General features: G+C 37.4%; 1 protein-coding gene across 4 annotated transcripts in view; it reads left to right on the forward strand.

Moving 5' to 3' along the window:
• Positions 1-19,143: 19,143 nt before the first annotated feature.
• The window catches only part of Il13ra2 (interleukin 13 receptor, alpha 2), a 50,052-nt gene continuing 49,563 nt past the window's right edge, over positions 19,144-19,632 (forward strand). For 3 of the 4 annotated variants that reach the window (XM_013504555.1, XM_013504557.1, XM_005404624.2), the window contains exon 1: positions 19,144-19,202. The gene's annotated coding sequence lies outside the window, so the exon portion shown is untranslated. The remainder of the gene's footprint in view (positions 19,203-19,632) is intronic. The other variant, XM_013504556.1, reaches the window with a different exon arrangement.

The following is a 19,632-nucleotide window of genomic DNA, read 5'->3' on the forward strand; positions in this document are numbered from 1 at the left end:
TGGCTTTGATCAGGTTAAGGTAGAGGCCATCTATTCCTATTTTCTGTAGAGTTTTAATCATAAATGCATGTTGGACCTTGTCGAAAGCTTTTTTGTTTTATCAATTCTAACAGGTTGTGGTGGAGACTATAGGGTTTTCTATATATAACATCTTGTCATCTGCAAATGGAGACTATTTTTCATTATTTTTTTTCCAATTTGAGTGCCTTTTATTTATTCTTATTTAATTATTCTGGGTAGGTTTTCTAGGATTTTACTGAGCAGAAATGGTGAGAGTCTTCATTATTTTATCAAGTTGGAAGAAAATTGGTGGGAATTCTTCTTTAACTGTTTGATAGAATTTCAACAGTGTAACCATTAGGTCTTGGACTTCTTTTGTGGAGAGTTTTCTGATTATTGATTGAGTCTCCCTGTGATCTGTTGAGGTTCTCCGTTACTTCATTATTCAGTCTTGGGAGGTATACAGTTTTAGTAGTTTATCCATTGCTTTATGGTTTTCCAATTTGTTGGTGTATAATTGTTTATAGTATTCTCCTATGATCTTTTGTATTTCTGTCATATCCATTGTAATGTATCTTCTTGCATTTCCTTCGTTTTTTCTTAATCTTTCTAAAGGTTTGTCAATTTTATTTTGTCAGAAATTCATCTCTTAGTTTCATAGATCTTACCTACTGTTTTTCTAATCTTTAGATCCCTTATTTCTACTGTCCTCTTTATTACCTCTTCCCTTTGGGCCAATTTTTAGCTCATATTCTTCTTTCTTAATTTTGTAAGGTACAAATTTAAGTATTTCAAGTGAGAACTTTCTTTTTTATATATATAAGCACCAGTTGCTTTAAGCTTTTCTGTTAAACTGTCTTTGCCACTCACATAAGTTTTGGTATGTTGCATTTCCTTTTTGTTTGTCTCAACTTATTTTTTATTTCCTCTTTGACTTGTTCTTTGACCTGTTCGTTCAGAATACTGTGTTTCATTTCCATATATTTGTGAATTTTTCAGTTTTCCTCATTATTGATTTTTAGTCTCATTCCATTATGGTGCACAAATATATTTAATATGATTTCAGACTTCTTAAATGTGAAAATTTGAGATTAATTTGTTGACCTGTGACTTATTCTGGACAATGTTCAATGTACACTTGATATTAATATATCTATATTCTTATTTTGCTTTATGGGATGTTGATTATGTATCTATTACATGTATTTGGTCTGTAATGTTGTTCAAATCCACTGTTTTCTTACTGAGTTTCTGTTGGGATGATCTATCCGTTCTTGCAAGTGGGGTGTCAAGGTGCCTCAATATTGCTGTATTGCTGTTCCTTCTTTCAGTTCTGTTAATATTCACTGCATAGCCAGGCCGGACGGCAATGCTTGTAATCTTAACACTCTGTGAGGCTGTAGCAAGAGAAGCTCAAGTTCTAGCCTAACAAGGGTGACATGGTGACTTATGAGACCCCATCTCAAAGTTTAAAACTGGAAAAAGGGCTCAGGATGTAGCTAAGTGTAAAGGCCCTAAGTTCAATCCCCAGTACTACAAAATAAATTAATTAATTAATTCACTGTATATATTTAGTTGCTCCAATGTTGAATACATTTATATTGTTTCTCTTCCTTTTGTAAAGCTGCAGTTGAAAATGCAAATCAAAATGATTTTCTTTTCACTGAGTATTTTCATAAAGCAGAAGTCAAACAGTCTGCACCAGAAGCCAAGAGACGACCAAGCTGAAGGCGAAGACTGGGGTTCCTCTGAAGAACCAACAATCAGTCCCTCCTCATTTCCCTTTGATTGTATGCAGCCTACTCTCCTTGGCGGGCGGGTGATCCTCTACATCCACACCATCTCCACACAGGCTCAGAATGAATACAAAGTAAGGACCCTGGCTCCCGGCTGAGTCACATAGTTAACCTTCACTGAAGGAAGGAAGTATAATTTAACATACACAAATCAATGAATGTCATATACCATATGAGCAGAAATAAGGACAAGAATCACATGATCATAACAATAGATGCAGAAAAAACTTTTTGACAAAATCTAACATCCATTCATGATTTAAAATAAAAATCTGAAGAAAATAGGCATAGAAAGACCTTATTTTAATATGATAATGCCATTTATGACAAACCTGTCAAATGAGGAGTAGCTGAAAGTTTTCTGTCTAAAACAGGGAGCAAGAAAAAGACATCCACTATCTCCATTCCTGTTCAACACAATATTCAAAATATTAGTTTAGTGGGAAGGCCCTGGGTTCAATCCCAAATACTTTTTTTTTTTTTTCCAAATACTTTAAAAAAAAAAAAAAAAGTTAGTATATCTCACTCAAAAAGAGTTACAAAATTACCAGCATACTTCAGGTAATTTGCCCATTCTCCTTGCCCACAAAACCAAGTATCTTATATGCTGTTTCCAATTCATCACCTCTCACTTTTATAACCATTCTGTTTTCATTGCTCATCTCTTTACTGATATTAATTGCTCTTTTGAAAATCCTCGTGCTGCCAGATATGATCAGTTTTTTGTTTTCAAAATTTTCCACCTCTCTATAGCTTCCATCATAGTTTACCTCTTCCTCTTTCAAATATTGTCCTCTTTTAGCTTTTCATGACAATATCCCCTCTGGTTGGTTTCCTTATACCCCTGGCTACTCCTACCCTACTTTTAAATGAGTACTTTTAAAGCTTTGGTGTACGTCAAAATCACCTTAGAAGTTTGTGAAAATTCAGATAGTCCCAGCACCTGGGAGGCTGAGGCAGGATAATCACATTTGAGCTCAGCTTAGGCAAGTGAATGACAGCAAGACTATGACTTAAAATTAAAACACACACACACATATATATATAGAGAGAGACAGAGACGAGAGAGATTGCCAAAAATGTATATACACTAGCACCTTGCCATACTAATAAAATGTCTGGAAGTTAGGCCACCTCTTTGAGCATCTCTTGTAATTTTGGAGGTCAGAGGTAACATATTAATCTCATGATGTCTCAATAAATTTAGTATTAAAGTATTTATGAACATTTTTCTTTTCCTGAAGTGTATACACTTTTTAGTGTCCTTTCTCTCTTTATCTCCCTCTCTATCTCCATATATATGTATATATGGATTCATACACAATCACACATATATGACTGTAACTCAGTTCAAATGTCCAAGGTTCAGTACTGTCAAAAATTTTTAATCTTTCAGAAGTTCTGGAAGCATAAGAAACCATATCTTTAATCAACACTCCTAAAGATTATGAATATCACTTTAAATAAACTGCTTTTAGATTTGATTCCTGTGGTTCTCTGTCTACTTCTCTTTGGGGAATTCATCCATTCATATGTGTGTCAATGTCTTACAAGACTGGCTACATATAGAATCATCTAAGGAGAATTTGAAGTGCCCATGCCCTTTCCAGACTAATTAAATCACAAACTCTGGGGGTGGGAGTGGTGGATTCTCATTACTTTTAAAAGGTTCCCCTATTATTTTTATTTGCCCAGAGAATTGAGATCCACTGATCTGTAGTAGCCTTATAACTGTCATGTTCAACTCTTTCAGAATTTCAGACATATGATCCAATTGCCTACTTAATTATCACATTGCTGTGTCTCACACATCTCAAACCTAAAATGGCCAATGAAGAGCTGTTGATTGTGCACCCCATCCTCAAGCACATTCATGCCCTTAAAAGTACATAGATGGCTTATGGCAGGAAACAAGGAGCCATCTTTATTTTTTTAACATGTACAAAGATTTTATTTGGTTCATTAATTAATGAAACCAATAAAATGTTATAGCTGGTCTAAAGGGAAATTGATTTCTTTTTTACTTTTACTAGCACATATTTGCAGTACATAATGATTACATTTACTGTAGGGGATTGGTACATGTACATAGCACACTTAAGTTCCCTTGTCCCCCTCTTTTCTTTTTATATTTTTCTGGTATCAGAGTCATTTATTTATTCTATAAGACCTCATAAGGTTATCTTATACACAGACTGAAAACCAGACTAATAGGCCAAAGAACATTAAAACATATAAGATAATTACATTAAGTCAAGTTACACTTTTAGATAGTGTACATTGTCCATGCTAGTTTACAATACCTTTTTCCTTTTTTTCATATTATAGGTCTTTTACTTATATATGTATATTTATATATATGTTTACATATATATATATACATGTATGTATAGCTTTTGATATATACTTCACCTAACATTATGATCTCAAGGTGTATCCATTTCCTACAAATGACTTATTTATCCTTCTTTATGGCAGAGTAGTACTCCACTGTGTATAAATATCATGTTTTAAATCCATTCATCTCTCGATTGACGTATAGGCTGTTTCCAAGATTTAGCTATTATGAATAGCACTGCCACAAACACAGGTATGTCTACATCATTGTGATATAATGTCTTTAAATCTTTGGGGAAGATACCTAGAAGGGGACTAGCGAGGCCAAATGGAATTTCTAGTTTGAGTTTTGTGAGGAATCTCCATACTGATTTCCATAATAGTTGTATCCGTTTACAGTCCCACCAACTATGTGGAAGGGTTCCTTTCTTCCCACAGCTTCACCCACATTTGTTATTGGTTGATTTCTTTTTTATCTTTATTTTATGGAAAAAGGTAAAGCAGAATGTCATAACAAAATAATAAGAGAATAATAATAATACATTGCATATTGTCATCTTCAAGAGTCATTGTTTTTGGCATGAGATGGAATCTCAGTGTTGTTTTAATTTGAATTTCTCAAATGGCCAGTGTGGTGTATTGGAAACTGTTGATCAACTTGTAACACCCAGCTGAACTAAATCAGCCTGGTGCTGGGTGTGGAAAGCTGGGTGTGATTGTTGCCAACAACATAAAAGGAGAACTGGAGGGGAAGAAGATGTGCTGCTGATTCTCCTGGAGAAGCCTGTCTCACTGACTTTCCTGATATGAACTCGGCTGTTATCACTGGAGGAGTTTGGGACCTCACTGTTGCTGTGGATGGCTGTGGTTCTTTTTGGGGGAGCTCTGCTTCTTACTCTGAGCATTGCTTTTTGGCGCCAGTGCGGGTCCCTCAACCTGCTGGCACAGATCCTTTATTCCACTGGTGCAGACTTTCTAGCTTCCACCACTAGCCTTTGGGCCTCCCCAGTGGAGATCCTTGATACAGACTTGCATGAGACGTTGTCATGGGCTCTAGGCCCCTAGCTGGACTCATGGGGGCATGGCCATGGGTTCTAGGTCTTCAGCTGGACTCATGCAGGTCACTGCCATGGGATCCAGGCCCTCAGCTAGATTGTTTGGGTCTCCAGTATGTGGACACATCTCCCGTACTCTCTTCTATTTGACTTTCTGGGTGACTATTATAAAATAATCCTATAAATTATGTATCCTGTATTGAATTTTTTTCTTGTAAACCCTGAATACAACAGCCAGAGATGTTGAACATTTCTGCATGTATTTATTGGTCTTTTGTATTTCATCATCTGAGAAATGTCTATTCATTTCATATGCCTGTTTTTGTCATTGGATATTTAAATTTAGAGGGTCTAATTTTGAGTTCTTTTATAGTCTAGATATTAGTACTTTGTCTGAGGAGTATATGGCAAATATTTTTCCCATTCTGTAGGTTGTCTCTTCACTCTTTTGGTAGGTTCCTTTGCTGTGCAGAAGCTTTTTAATTTGATGCAATGCCACTTTAACCCATTCTATGCTCAACTCATTAGTAGGACTTGTCACTTTTACATTGAAAATTTACCTGAACATTGTCTCATTCTGTACATTTCCACTATCATAACCCTTGTCCAAGCTACCATCATCTTTTGTCTGGACTACAGCTAGAGCCTAGTAACTTTACACTTATGATATAAATTATGTCATCCTCTTGTTTAAAACATCTCACTTTAAATAAATGCTGGTTTACCTTTCTAACTAGAACCTCTCTTCTCTAAGCTCACCATGCTCTAAATATTTGGGCCTCATTTCTGTCTGTGAACCTCACCAATGGGTTAAGGGCTTTGTGTGCTGCCTGAAATGGAAACCCTCCATGGCTGGCTTTTTGTCATTCAGCTTTAACGACTCCTCCTCAGAGTTTTCACCTGTTAGCAACAGGGTGTTTATGTTTATTACTGTGCTGGTAGCAGCTAACACAGTGGTTGGTACCTAATAGAAGCTCAGAACAAATTTGAATTATGAGTAAATAAACTTAATTAACATCCTTAGACCACTAAGTGCAATCATTACCTGAACATCCCCTCCCTGCTCACTGAGCTTGGCAAATTCCAATTTATTATTCTGGTGCACGGTTTCTTGGGGCACCCTTTGTCAACACTTCCCATCATTCCCAACACAAACTAGTTTGAGCTTCCTTTTACACATCGTGAGAGACTACTTTTAAGAGATTTCCTTGGTATTAATATGTTCAGTGAATAAAATATAAAAACTGTGAAACTATCAAGTATTTCAGAAATGTTATAAACAGAATCATTTCTACGTATTCCAGTGTTCAATGCAGTATTATAATAAAGGCTGTAAAAAAAAATTAAACACTGTGAACTCTACTTACGGCATTTTGCATGATGCATAGATCACATCCATCTATAAATTCACAGACCAAAGTTTTCCATTAAATTATGCAAAAATTTTGTGTGGTAAAATTGAGATTTTCAATTGTGTTAAATAGAGTTGTGTCAAAGTCAGAAGGAAGCCATTTGTACTTTTAAAAGAATATTTACAGGAAGGAGAGAGAAAAAGTGGAGAGAGAAAGGACAAATTTTGGGTAGATATTTAGAAAATGAATGAATTCTAATCTTGGAAAGAGCACTTTGGAAAAGAGATGAACTGTACTTTAATTCTATCCTGCCTGGAAGCCAGGCGTGGTGGCACACACTTGGCCTGTAATCCCAGCACTGAGAAGGCTGCGGCAGGAGGATCGCTGTGAATTCGAGATCAGCCTGGGCCACAAAGTGAGCTCAAGGCCAGCCTGAACTGCATAGTGAGACCCTGTCTCAAAAAAAAGACAAAAAAAATAAGTAATTCTATCCTGCCTGTAGAATAAAATGTTTTCCAAAGATTGGAGTTTGCAGTGATTTAAATAATTCATGTCCCAAAATGATCCTCTCAAGGGTTTTAAACTGTAACACAAAGTTTTGTAGGGTTGCAACTTTAGATTTAAAGTAGTTTCTAAAATGAGCAATAAGTGGTAGAATGATTGGTTTTCTGTAGGAAAAATTCTGGAATGTATAAAATGTGGCACTATAAAGCCAAGAGAAATAGCTCCCAGGCTCCAATGGCATATTTGTCTATCAAGGGAAGTGCAATCACAGTAGTGATAAGTAGGGAAGGGCTGATTACTAATAATTGTCATTTGATTAAAAGGTGAGTGAGCCTCACCTGAATTGTTCCATAGATGATCATTTAACAAGATTTAAGTTGTGATGAAATAGATATGATCAAGCAGGTATTTACATTTTTTTTTTTAATTTGGAAGCTTGATTCATCAAAGAACTTGCATTTTGTCTTTACTATTTTCATTCTTTTTCTTTGTTCCGATTTTGTATGTGTGTGCACTGTGGAGCCTTGCACATGTTAGGCAAGTGCTATGGGACTGAGCTACCAATGGGCAATAAGACGACTATTTACATATATAATCAATGTATGATATAAATTGATTGGAACTTTACAAATATGCTTATAAGGACATACATGAGGAAACAATTATTTTCTGTGTACCTGGGAGAGTAGGGGTTATGGAGAGAATGAAAATTGAGAAGCAAAGTTGGTATTTGAGAGTTGGATTATTATGCATGAGTTAATAGTGGTTGAAGGTGTTGAGGATCCTGGGTAGAGAAAAAGCATAAGGAAAAAAAAAAAACCAAACAACTGACACTATATGTTTCAGTTGGGGGAAAATATATAGCTAGTACTAACCTATGTAATGCTTGGAAATGAGGTGCAATTTCAAGGGCACACCTTCCTGTCAGGACCTGGAGAGGTCCTTGCTCCATCTGCAAGGGCCGTGACTGGTGACCAAAGAGGTTAGCTCGGTTGGTTTTCCTAGTGGACACACCAGATGCAGTGGCAAGCAGAAACACAGAAATGACACTCAAGATTTGGAGGCAGATTTATTTACGTCAATGATCACTGATTGGGATCATTCCCAAAATATCAGGCCCTGATCCCTGGTGGTCTAGGGCTTACATGGGATAAGCAAGCAGGAAGTACAGAAGCAGAATGGTTTGTTAACGGGGGATTGGTTCTTACTGTATGCATCACAGTGACCAGCTATGCATCACAGTGACCAGCCATTTCTAGGAGACAAAAGTTATCAGAACTGCAACAGGAACTATTACCTGGGCCACTAAGAAACTGAAGTATATTGGCTGGGGGCCATTTTCTGTTACAGACGGACTACAGATGAGGTTGGAAAGGTACACTAGTAGATTCTAATGGATTTAGCCACAATTGTGTAAGTAACAAATGCATTTAAAATTTCTAAGTGATGGGGTATTTAGATTGGACTTTTAGAGTGATGGTTAGATGGTAGGTTGGCAATTAGGTTAAAAGGAAAGAAGCAAAGAGGAAATCTGAGAGACTAAGAGTTTTGACAGTAGGGTAGGAGATGAAGGGATTAAAATGTGAGATTTTTCAGAAGTGAAATCAACAGAATTTGATGAGTGGCTGCATGTGGGCATTGACAGAAAAGTCAAGAAATATTCTGAGCTTTTTTTTTTTTTTTACCTGAATCATTAATGTATAGTAATGCCATTAATAATTTAAGGAAATTAGTAGTAGATACAAATTTGGAGCAGAGAAGTTCTACACATATTGAATTTGCACTGTGAAAAGAGTATATTTTCTATTATAGTTTCAGTTGATTTTTCCCATCTTTTTCTGTGAAGCGTGTGCACATACATACACATTTCTTTGTACATTCATGGAGAGTGAACTGGAGTGATACGAACAACACACAGGTTCCAAATGGGCATGGCAGCAAAGTATTGTAGCCTGAGGACAGCCAGTATCCAGTTATTACCTAGTATATGAGCTTTCTTATTTCTGAGTAATGGTATCTGACACCTGAATTTAAAGGAAGAGAAGTTTAATTTGGCTTAAGTTCTCAGTGCGTGATAAACTGGCTTCAAGGAAGGAACATCATGGCAGAAGGTCTTGTGGCAGAGCAAAGATGCTTAGTTCATAATACCCAGGAAGCAGAACAGGAGAACAATGCCAGAGAGAGAGAGGCCAGAGACCATTTATAGTACCCAAGGTCACATCTCCGTGACCCACCCAAATAGACCCAGACAGGTGTTTCACCAATCCTCTGGGCAGATCCCAAAGACAGTGAAATTAACAAAACTGAGTTTAACTATCAAGCCTGGGCTACACACTGAGACTGAATTGGCAATATCTGAGCAAATTCGATTTAAAACTCTAGGATAGTTTTTTGTATCTACTCTTTTGACATGCTTTATAAACTGACTTGAAACCTTTAATTTTTCAGTTAAATAAAAAAAATCAACCCATACATTAATTCTCAAGGGTTTGAGAGGGTTGATTAGATAAAGTGTTTTTTAGAAGTCACAGATTTATTATACTAGTCCCCCAAAAATAAGTTAAGTATTTTCTGTTTCTTTAATTTGTTTTTTATATCAAAGCTGTTGTATTTATTATATCCACTTCCACTGAACTCTTTAACTTCAATAGATTCTAGAAATAAATCCCCTAGAGGAAAAAAAAAATGAACAAAGGCAGAAAATGAGCCAACAGTATGACATAGAGCAGCACACACAGCTGGCTTTGTACTAATAAACAGCACTCAAAACCTCTGAGTTCTTAAGAACATTTCCTTAATTATGGTGATGATCTGTGAGTTCCAAGAATAATATAGTGTGTGCAGTATTTTAACAAGAATAGAGAGACATTGGTAACAAGGTTTCTATTTTCATTAGATTTTTTAGGTCATCACATGTAAACAAAAATATCTATCTTACATATTCCTAGGAAAATGGATAAAAATGTTTAAGCTATAAAACTCAAGAGGTCTAGGATACCCAAGAGTTTTGAGGCATTAGTGCCACCCCAATCCAAAGCAAGTGAATTCTTTTGGAATTCCACTGACAATTTCCTCTTTGTTTAATTTAAGTTTATATTGGTAGTGAGCAGGGTTTTTAAATCAGTCTTCCCAGATGTTGTTTTTGTTGTTGTTCTGTTGGCTAATTTTTTGTTTTTAATGTTCTCTTCCTGGACTATCTCCTAGTTTCTCCTATTCTAAAGCTTTTCTAATGTAATTTTGATTCCGATATTTATTATGGTGAGAATAAAAACTGACATCAAAGCACGGTAATAGGAAAAATACAGACAAAATATCTATTTGCCTATATTTCATGTTTCCTTTCCTTACAACTTGGCTTTCTAAATTGGGCTACTTCCTTTATTTGTATCCGGAAATGTTACATTAATTCTACATTTTTCATTTGCTACCTCTTTCAATCTGGTGAATCAACCTTGGATTTGGATTAAAAGTAAAGGAATAGAAATACTTCTGGCATGGTGGTGTGTGCCTGTAATCCCAGTTACTTGGGGGGCTAAAGCAGAGGAATGCAAAATTGAGGCCAGCCAGGGCGATTTATTAAGATGCTGCCTCAAAATTTAAAAGGGGGGGTTGTGTCTGGGTGTATAGCTCAGTAGAAAATCCATCCCAGTACTATAAAAGAAAAAAGAAGCAAGAATGGCATGAGGAAGCTGCAAAAAGAAAATCAAAGAAGGAACCAGACAATCTGCAGGTGGACCCAATTAAGTTTATGGAGCAGGCAAACACTTACCTTTGTTGCCTTTTATTCTGACACACCCTCTTCCCACCTTCATCATTCCATTTTTGCTCTTTTCCCCCTTCATGCTGAGCCTGATTTCCTTCTTATAAGACCTTCCCCTTTCCTGTTTTATCAATTATTTTTCTAATAGACAAATTAGAGGGCATGTCTAAAAGTATTACACTTCCTGCAGCCATGTGCATTGTACTAAAAATTTATTACAGACTGAAATGTTTTCTAGGCCCAAAGAACAAACTTCTAATGGTTTAATAGAATTTACTTTGCCAATTCTGTAAGGGTGCTCTTTGTGCCCTGCATACTTCTCATTTTCATATCTGCTTCCCTCCCAAACCTCATTCCTCCATCCACCCGGTCTGACCAGGCATTGTACATGGGTAACGTTCAGAGGGAGTTAGTAGTCCCACCAGGATAGTCAAAGTGAAGTGAGGTGGATGTATGGGGATTGGAGGGTGTTATGGTCTGTGTCTGGATGTCCCCCCAATGCCTTATGCAGTCATGAGGAGGGCTTCTAGAGTTTTGTATTGATTCATGGTTCAATACTGGGATTATGGGTCTGAGTGTTACACCTGCCCTGGGGTTGGCAGCCTGCATACAATATAAGGGAGGGAAAGAGGCTTGCTCTTGATCCTCCCTTTTTGCTCTTACTGTTTTTGCTGTCTTCCTCCTCCATGAACTGTTGCCCTCTGCCATGTGCCACTCTGCCTTGGAGCCAGTCGAGTGTGGACTGAAACCTCCACATACTATGAGCTAAATAAACCTTTTCTTCCTTAATTCTGGGCATCAGGTATTTTGTTTCAACAATGAAAGAAAAGTAACTAAGACAGAGGGACAATACCTAAGTGTACATATGGGCATGTGCACACACACATATTCAGGGAGACGTATGCATACTTTACTGAGAACTATAACTCCAGTCTCACAAGAATCAAAATACTTCCAATCAATACAAAGACAGCATAAAACCCCTCTCAGAGGGGATATTTCTCCACTGCATTCAGGAAACTCATATGTATTATTGCCTGATCACATGCTCTTCCTGATTCTTCTGCAGTGAAATATGACTATACTGGCTTGAAAATCAGTTCTTTTTAGTTACACAGAACCTATAAATTTGAATTCAGCAAATGTCTCTCTCTTTCTGTGTGAGTGTGTGTATTCCCTCTGAATTGGCTTTTCTCCACTTTTGCAAGGGAATATTATATATTACAGGGGGCGGGTCCTCCTGCCCTGTTGATACAGGGAACTATAGGAGGCAGTCAGGATGGCTATAGAATAAGAAAAGATAACTCTTTTTGCCCCTTCAGAGTTTTCAATAGGATCTTAGATTTCAAGATTTTGATAGGATCTTGCTGTGCAACCTAGGTTGGCTCCGAACTCACTACGTAGCCCCAGGTTGACCTCAAACTCACAAGGATCCTTCTGTGTCAGTCTTCTGAGGGGTGGGATTACAGGCATGTGCCACCAAGCCCAGCTCTGCAGCTTAATTCCTTTTAAGCCCACCCTTATCTTAAGGATGATCAGAGACAGAGACAGACAGAGACAGAGGTAGAAAGAGGCAGAGACAGAGAAAGGAGGAAAGAAAGAAGAGAGGAGGAGGAGGAGGAGGAGGGGAGAGGAAGAGGAAGAGGACGAGCTATGAGGAAATCAGCTTTAATGTGAGGTTCTTCTATGAACCCTTTGGGAAAAAAACCTTTGAATAAATATAGAGCTGGGGCCATAATAACTTTTTTTTGGGGCGGGTGGTTTCCGGTACCAGGAATCGAACTCACGATCTTGCACTTGCCAGGCAAGCGCTGTGCCGCTGAGCTAAATCCCCAGCCCCATGGGCCATAATAACTTGAAAGATATGCAAAAACAGTAATTTGTGTTTTGAAACTTTCTTCCAAGGCCAGAGTATGAATTTGTCCTCCCAGTCTTGTAATTAACTGGTGCCCTATGCATATTGGTATTTTTGTCATTCTTGGGATGTTTTCATGTATCAACTGCAGACTGATAACTATCTACCAATCTCTGTCTTTCCCTTTTCCTGAGCATATAGCTAGTCTACATTTCTCTGCTTTCCTTGCAATTAGATTAGGGCATTTTAGCCTGGCATGGTGTAATTACATGCCTGTAATTACATGCCTGTAATCCCAGCATTCACTCAGGAGGCTGAGGCAGGAGGATCATTGTGAGCTGGAGACCAACCTGGGCAGCAGAGTGAGCTCAAGGCCAGTCTGAGCTGCACAGCAAGACCCTGGCTCAAAAAAAAAAAAAAAACAAAAAAAAAAAAAAAAAAAAAAAAGAAATTTTAGGTCATTTTAGTGTATGTGCTACTGAAGCGAGCACTAGATTAGGCCATTTGACTAAATTCTGTCCAATAATATGACATTAGCACAAATTACACGGTTCAGATCCAGGACTTGCCCATAGAACCTCCACACGTGCTTCTAAGCTTCATTTGTCTCCCCGAGGGAGGAAATAGTGACATCCCAAACCACATTGGAAACTACATGATGAAAGTAGAATGGCTACTTGGTGACTTGAATAACCATCTGGATTGCTACATGAACAAAAGTTGACATTCTGTTTCATTTAAAGCATTGATTATTTGGGCTTATTTTTTATGGCAGTTTAGTCTATCCACTGCATTCTTTGAGATCACTATGTCCCCTGCAATACTATGTGTTATAATGCTAGGCATAGAGTAGGCGCTCGATAACTAATTTTTTTATTAATGAGCCATTTCACTAACTCAAGCATGGAAGATGTCTTAGAAAGTATAATTACCGTAGAATACTAAACTGCAAAATTCCCCTATTTAAGCATAATTTGAAATGATAATTGATACTCAGGTATCAGACATCTACATTGCTATGTGTTACTTACAAAATATCTTAGTGAGGTAGATGGTATTACTTCCATTTAACACATAAGGGAGACTGAGGCCACAAAGTTTCTAAATAGCAGAGAAAAGATTTGAATTCAAGCCTACATAACTTTAAAACTTTCTAATACTGGGCAGGGGCTATAGCCCAGCAGCACAAGTGCCTGCCTGGCAAGCAGAAGGTCCTGAGTGTAATTCCCAGTATCAAAAAAAATCCTTTCATGATACTTTAAGAATGTCACCTTGAAAATGCGTTTGGTTTAAAATATTATGTGTGTTATTTTAGCTTGTAATCTTGGGGTTATAATGTGATTGAGTAAAACTTGGAACTCAGTAAATACTTCAATAAAATTATACATGAGTTGTGCCAGGGGTATATGATCTACAAATCTGAAGACCCCTTATCTTTTTTTTTTTTTTTTTTTTTTTTTTTTTTGAGACAGTCTTGCTATACAGTTCAGGCTGGTTTTGAGCTCACTTTGTAGCCCAGGCTGGTCTTGAACTTGCAGTGATCCCCCTGCTTCAGCCTCCGGAGTGCTGGGATTACAGGCATGTGCCACCACGCCCAGCTAAGACTCCTTATTTTATAGTGTTGGAAATATATATTTCATGTCTCTTTTCTGTACTAGACACTAATTTCCTTGAGGGAAGAGAAACTGCCACATACTTATGCCAAGTTTATGTAGCTCTTGGCTTTGCAGTGGTGGCTGCTCAGTTAATAAATGCTAAGTGGAAATGCAAACTCATAGCCAATGTTAAAGGGCAGCAAGGAATAAGACAATCTGTGTTCTATTACTACATGGACAATTTTTGATTATATGTTCTTGAAAAAAGAGCTTTTATTTTCCTCATCCAGATAAAGAGGTAAATAATTTCTATTCTGGATAGCCTAGTGGTTTCTTGGGAAACTCCTGTAGAAATAAATTTTAAAACCATGTTTCCCTGTGATTCATTTATAACGTTTTCAAATGTAAGCTACTTTGGAAGGTTACTATCATGAAGAACTAAGAAAAGAAAATGACAGGGGAAAGGTGTCGGGTATGTCCTGGACATTAAAGTAAATACCTTCTGGTTTTTTTAGCCTTGGAATTGTGATGCTGTCCTCAAATTGTTCAAACACTGTTTCAATGAACATGCTGTCAATGCTACAAAACTTTTTGAAAGGAAGAGCAGAAGGAAGTGTAGAAATTCCCAAGTTCCTCGTAGAGTCCAAGTGGTGTCAGCATTCTCTTTGTTCTTGCTTCAGTCAATTCTACTTAAATAGAACTCATTAAGAGATAAGAAACGAAAATGGAGATTAGTAATGGAAAAGTAGTGCAACAGCTTCCCTGTTCTATGTGAAAGCTCATTTTCTGAGAACGTGAAGGCTTACCGTCACAGGCGAGAACGAGTCTAACACTTCATTTCTATTTTAAGTAAAGTAACTGGATACCATTTTTTTCTTTTACTTTCAGAAAATGTACTCTAGCCCTTTGTTAACTCCAGGAGATATGTACCTTGGGAGAAGTTAGACTGGTATAAAAATGCCAGCTTTTAATAGAAGATCTCAGGACATAGGAACAAAAGGAATGAAGTTTATGAGAAGCCGACCTATTCTACCTGAGCAAAGTTAAGGTTCAGGAGAGACCCAGATGAGCTATTTCCTGGCCATGCTTTGAAATCACCTCTCATTTCTTTTCCTAAACATTGTGTACTCTGTCCTCAGTTCTCCACGCACCAGTTGCTGTTCTACCACTTCACCAACCAGCCCATACCCTTCTCCATTTTAGTCTCACTTTCCTCCTACTGTATTCCTCCTCTCTCCCCTTTGCTTCTCAAACGTGTGTCCTTGTCTAAGTGTCTATAAATAGTGTGTACGAGTGAATATAGCAATATAAATGATGGTAAAGTACAGCTTTAAGCTCAGAATAAATGTTTCAAAAGAAAGAAAGAAATGAAAGGAATATCCATGAACTTTGAACTGAATGATTTAAAACTGTTAATCAAAACATACTGTGTAAAAATGATAGTAGAAAACATTGCCATATATCCCCCTCAAAATACTCTCCTATGCTTCAAATACACTTATCCCACCATTCTTGCCACTTTCTAAAGCGGATCTGAAACTCCTCTTTCCTGAGTGTTTTTACATGGTGTGATAAAAATACAGTGAATGCTGCTGCTGAGCACCATCCAATAGAAAAGCAGGTCTGTAAAAATGTTACTGTGTGTCCTAGTCCAGCTTACTCAGTGGATCTGGCACTATGTAACTTCTGACTCTTCCACAAATCCAAAATGTCCAGCAGAGGTAAATGTTTGAATTGATTCAGGACATCAAGACTACCATGACAGTGCAACTAAAGACACTCACAAAAGAGGACTTCCAGAACTGCTTCAGAAAATGGCAAGATGATGGGATAAGTGTGTTTGAAATGAGTGAGACTATTTTAATAAGTATTAATGGTAATGTGTCTTTCACTGCAATAATTTTTTTAAAATTGAGCACTTGGCGTAAGTGCCACACTGTTTTAAGTACTTAGGATTCAGTCAGTAAACAAAACAGACAAAAATACCCCAAGGCATATAGTTTAGAAGAGTGAGGCAGGTAATAAATGATGAGAAAATAATAAATTAGTGTCCAATGGTAAGAGGAAATATGTGCTTTGATGAATCTAGAACTAGTAGGCATTTGTTAGAATGGCTGTTATCAAAAAGACTGAACACAACAGGTGTTGGTAGTTTCTCAGAAAACTAGAAACAAAAACTTCCGTGTGATCCACCCATCCCCCTACTGGATATATATACAAGTTAAAAGAAATTAGTGTGTTGAAGGGACATCTGCATCTGTACACTGATGTTTATTGCAGCACAAAAAATGGAAACAGCCTAACTGTCCATCAGCTGATGAGTGGAAAAAGAAAATGTGGTAAATGTTTGTAATGGAATACTATTGTAATATTTTATATAAAAAAGAAGGAACTTTTGACATTTGCAATCACATGAAAGGAGCTAGAGGACATTATGTTAAATGAAGTAAGTCAGGCACAGAAAGACAAATTGTACATGTTTTCATGTACACATGGAAACTACAGAAGTTAAATTCATAGAAATAGAGGGTAGAATTATAGTTATCAGGAGGTAGGGAGTCCTGGAGAGACCCAGATGAGCTGTTTCCTGGCTATGCTTTGAAATCACCTCTCATTTCTTTTCCTGTTTGTCAAATAACACAAAATTTCAAATAGAATAAGTTAAAAGGATCTTTTGTAAAACACGATGGCTATAGTTAATAATGATGTATTATACTCTTAAAATTTTCTAAGAGAGTACATTTTAAGAGATTGTCATGGTTTGTGTCTGAATGTTCCCCCAAAGCCTTATGCAGTCACGGGGTGGGCTTCTAGAGTTTATGATTGATTCACGGTCCAATGTTTGGATTATGGGTGTGAGGGCTACACCCACCCTGGGGCGGGTAGTTTGCATACAATGTAAGGCTCCCTGCTTTTTGCTCTTGTTGCTTTTGCTGTTTTCTGCCTCCATGAACTGTTGCCCTCTGCCATGTGCCACTCTGCCTTGGAGCCAGCCAAGTATGGCCTGAAACCTCCACAAACTGTGAGTTAAATAAACTTTTCCTTCCTTAAATTTGGGCATCAGGAATTTTGTCTCAGCAACAAGAGAAAAGTAACCAAGACAGAGGTTTTGCCACAATAAGTGATAAACGTGTGAGGTAATGCATATTTTAGCTCAACTTAAAACTTACACCATACATACATATTTCAAAAGAGCATATTTGTCTTAGTTACTTTTCTCATTGCTAGGACAAAACAATCACGTAAAGTTAAAGGAAATGTTTATTTAGCTCACAGTTTGTAAAGATTTCAGTCCATAATCGGCTGGCTCCAAGGTAGGATGGGTGGCAGATAAGCATCGCAGAGGAGAAGCAGTGCATGACGGGCAGAAGGTAGCAAAGCAAAAGGGACAGCCATAGCTCTTTCTATCTCTTATATCTTATCCAGGCTACTTAGGGCAGGTAGCACCCTTAATCCTAATGCCCTTGAGCCTCACATCGCAGCATGAATCAATTCCTACATCACATACTCCAGATCCAGCCACCTCTGAAAAAGCCTCACTTTTGACTGCCTAAGTCTTTGGGGGGTGAGGGGGACATCCAAACACAAACCATAGCAATATTGTACACAATAAATACAACTTTTATTTGTCAATTAAAATTTAAATTAAAAAAATTAATAGGTATGCTGTGAGGAATGGGTGTGGGGTTGGTGAAGATTGCAGTTGTAAGTAGGGTGCTAATGGTAGGTATTATTGAGGAGACATTTGAGAATACAAAGGAGCAAGTAGGGTCCTGAACCAGACTTATCTTCTAGTACCCTCTGATCTCACCATAATGCTGATATCTGTTCTGCCTATTTTTAGAGTGATCTCCAATTATAAGCCATGTCAGCATTAAAGCCAGTAAGTGTCATTCCCTTCTCTTGCTGAGGGTCTGATTCATCAATAGAAGATAGAAATCTTAGAGGGAATTAATTCTTTTTAAACCGAGTAATAATGTAAGAAGACAGCTTTTATGCTGGCAATGCCTTCATAAATTCCAAAAGTTCAAAATTCAAATATATAACATGTGGCAATTAAACCATAAAAATGCACCTTGAGATGCACTATGTAATTCTCCAAAGAATCTGACTTTCCAAGCTGAAGTGAACTGGAAATGAGGATGAATACCTATCGCCCAGCCAAATACTTCCACGGTGACATAAGAATTGGGGCGCCAAGAACTGCATCATCACTCCAGCTTTCTGGCTTCCTCCCAGGCGTCTAAACATTTGTTTCCTGAGAAATACCACTTGAATAATTTCTTGGCCTCTGGCAGGATACCACACGGCTAAAACTTCATTGCCCTTGTTTTTTTTGTGAACTTGAGTCGGGACTTTTTAATTTATATTTTGCTGACACTGTGGTAATGCAGCTATATTTTGGATAATCTGAGCAATATCGATTAATATTATTCTACAAGGTAAAATCTTTTAGAAAAACCAGGTTCCGTAGGCTCCTTCAAAATTCTATAGACCAATTTTAAAGTGCAGAAATGGGAGAAAGCCAAATCCAGGCAAATCCTACCAGTTCTAAATGAAGCATTTCCTTAAAGGTATAGACCAGACATCAGAAAATGAGATGCCCTCCGAAGGGAATGTTGAAGAAGCTGTGTTCACTGACCCAGAAGAAGAGAATCCTAAAGGAAGCTTGATAATTGTCTTAAAATGTACTAATTACTCACATACAGAAGATAGTCAGTACTTGTTCTTTTGATTCTTAAATGACTAAATAACTTAAGAAGGGCTTTAGTAGGCTGTGGTTAGACTTAAAAAGGAATCTTGATTGTGAAATACTGGAAATGGCTCATGGGGAAATTGTGGAATATTTCCTCTAGAGAGGTTTATAAATAGGATTCTTATTTGTGATGGTTTGAGTGTAGCAGCAAGAACTAGTGAGCCTAGGGTTTCTTCTGTTGGACTAGATTTGGTATAGTAGCTTTTTTGGAATCATGTCCTTATACAATGCTGTAGTGAGCTGTGAGGCTTGCATTTAAAATATCTATTATAATATATATATAAATATATATATATTCCAAGGACTACTGATTTGATGCTTATAAAACCATTACTGTATTTACCGGGTAGGGTATTTTAGAATTAGCTAGCAAAAAGCACTTGTATTGGTTATCTTCATAGCCTCACTACTATTTTTACAGCAAGAAGTCCACCTACAACACATTCTAAACTTAAAATTTCAGGGACTTTTTTTTTTGTTTTTTTGTTTTTCTCCGGTACCAGGAACCGAACTCACGACCTTGCGCTTGCCAGGCAGGTGCTTTTGCCGCTGAGCTAAATCCCCAGCCCCTCAGGGACTTTTAAATTTAAAAGGAAGTAGACATGATTTACCCTGAATATTA

The sequence above is a fragment of the Chinchilla lanigera genome, unplaced genomic scaffold, assembly GCF_000276665.1.
Source record: "Chinchilla lanigera isolate Chin_1 unplaced genomic scaffold, ChiLan1.0 scaffold00089, whole genome shotgun sequence".
In the NCBI taxonomy this organism is placed as follows: Eukaryota; Metazoa; Chordata; class Mammalia; order Rodentia; family Chinchillidae; genus Chinchilla; species Chinchilla lanigera.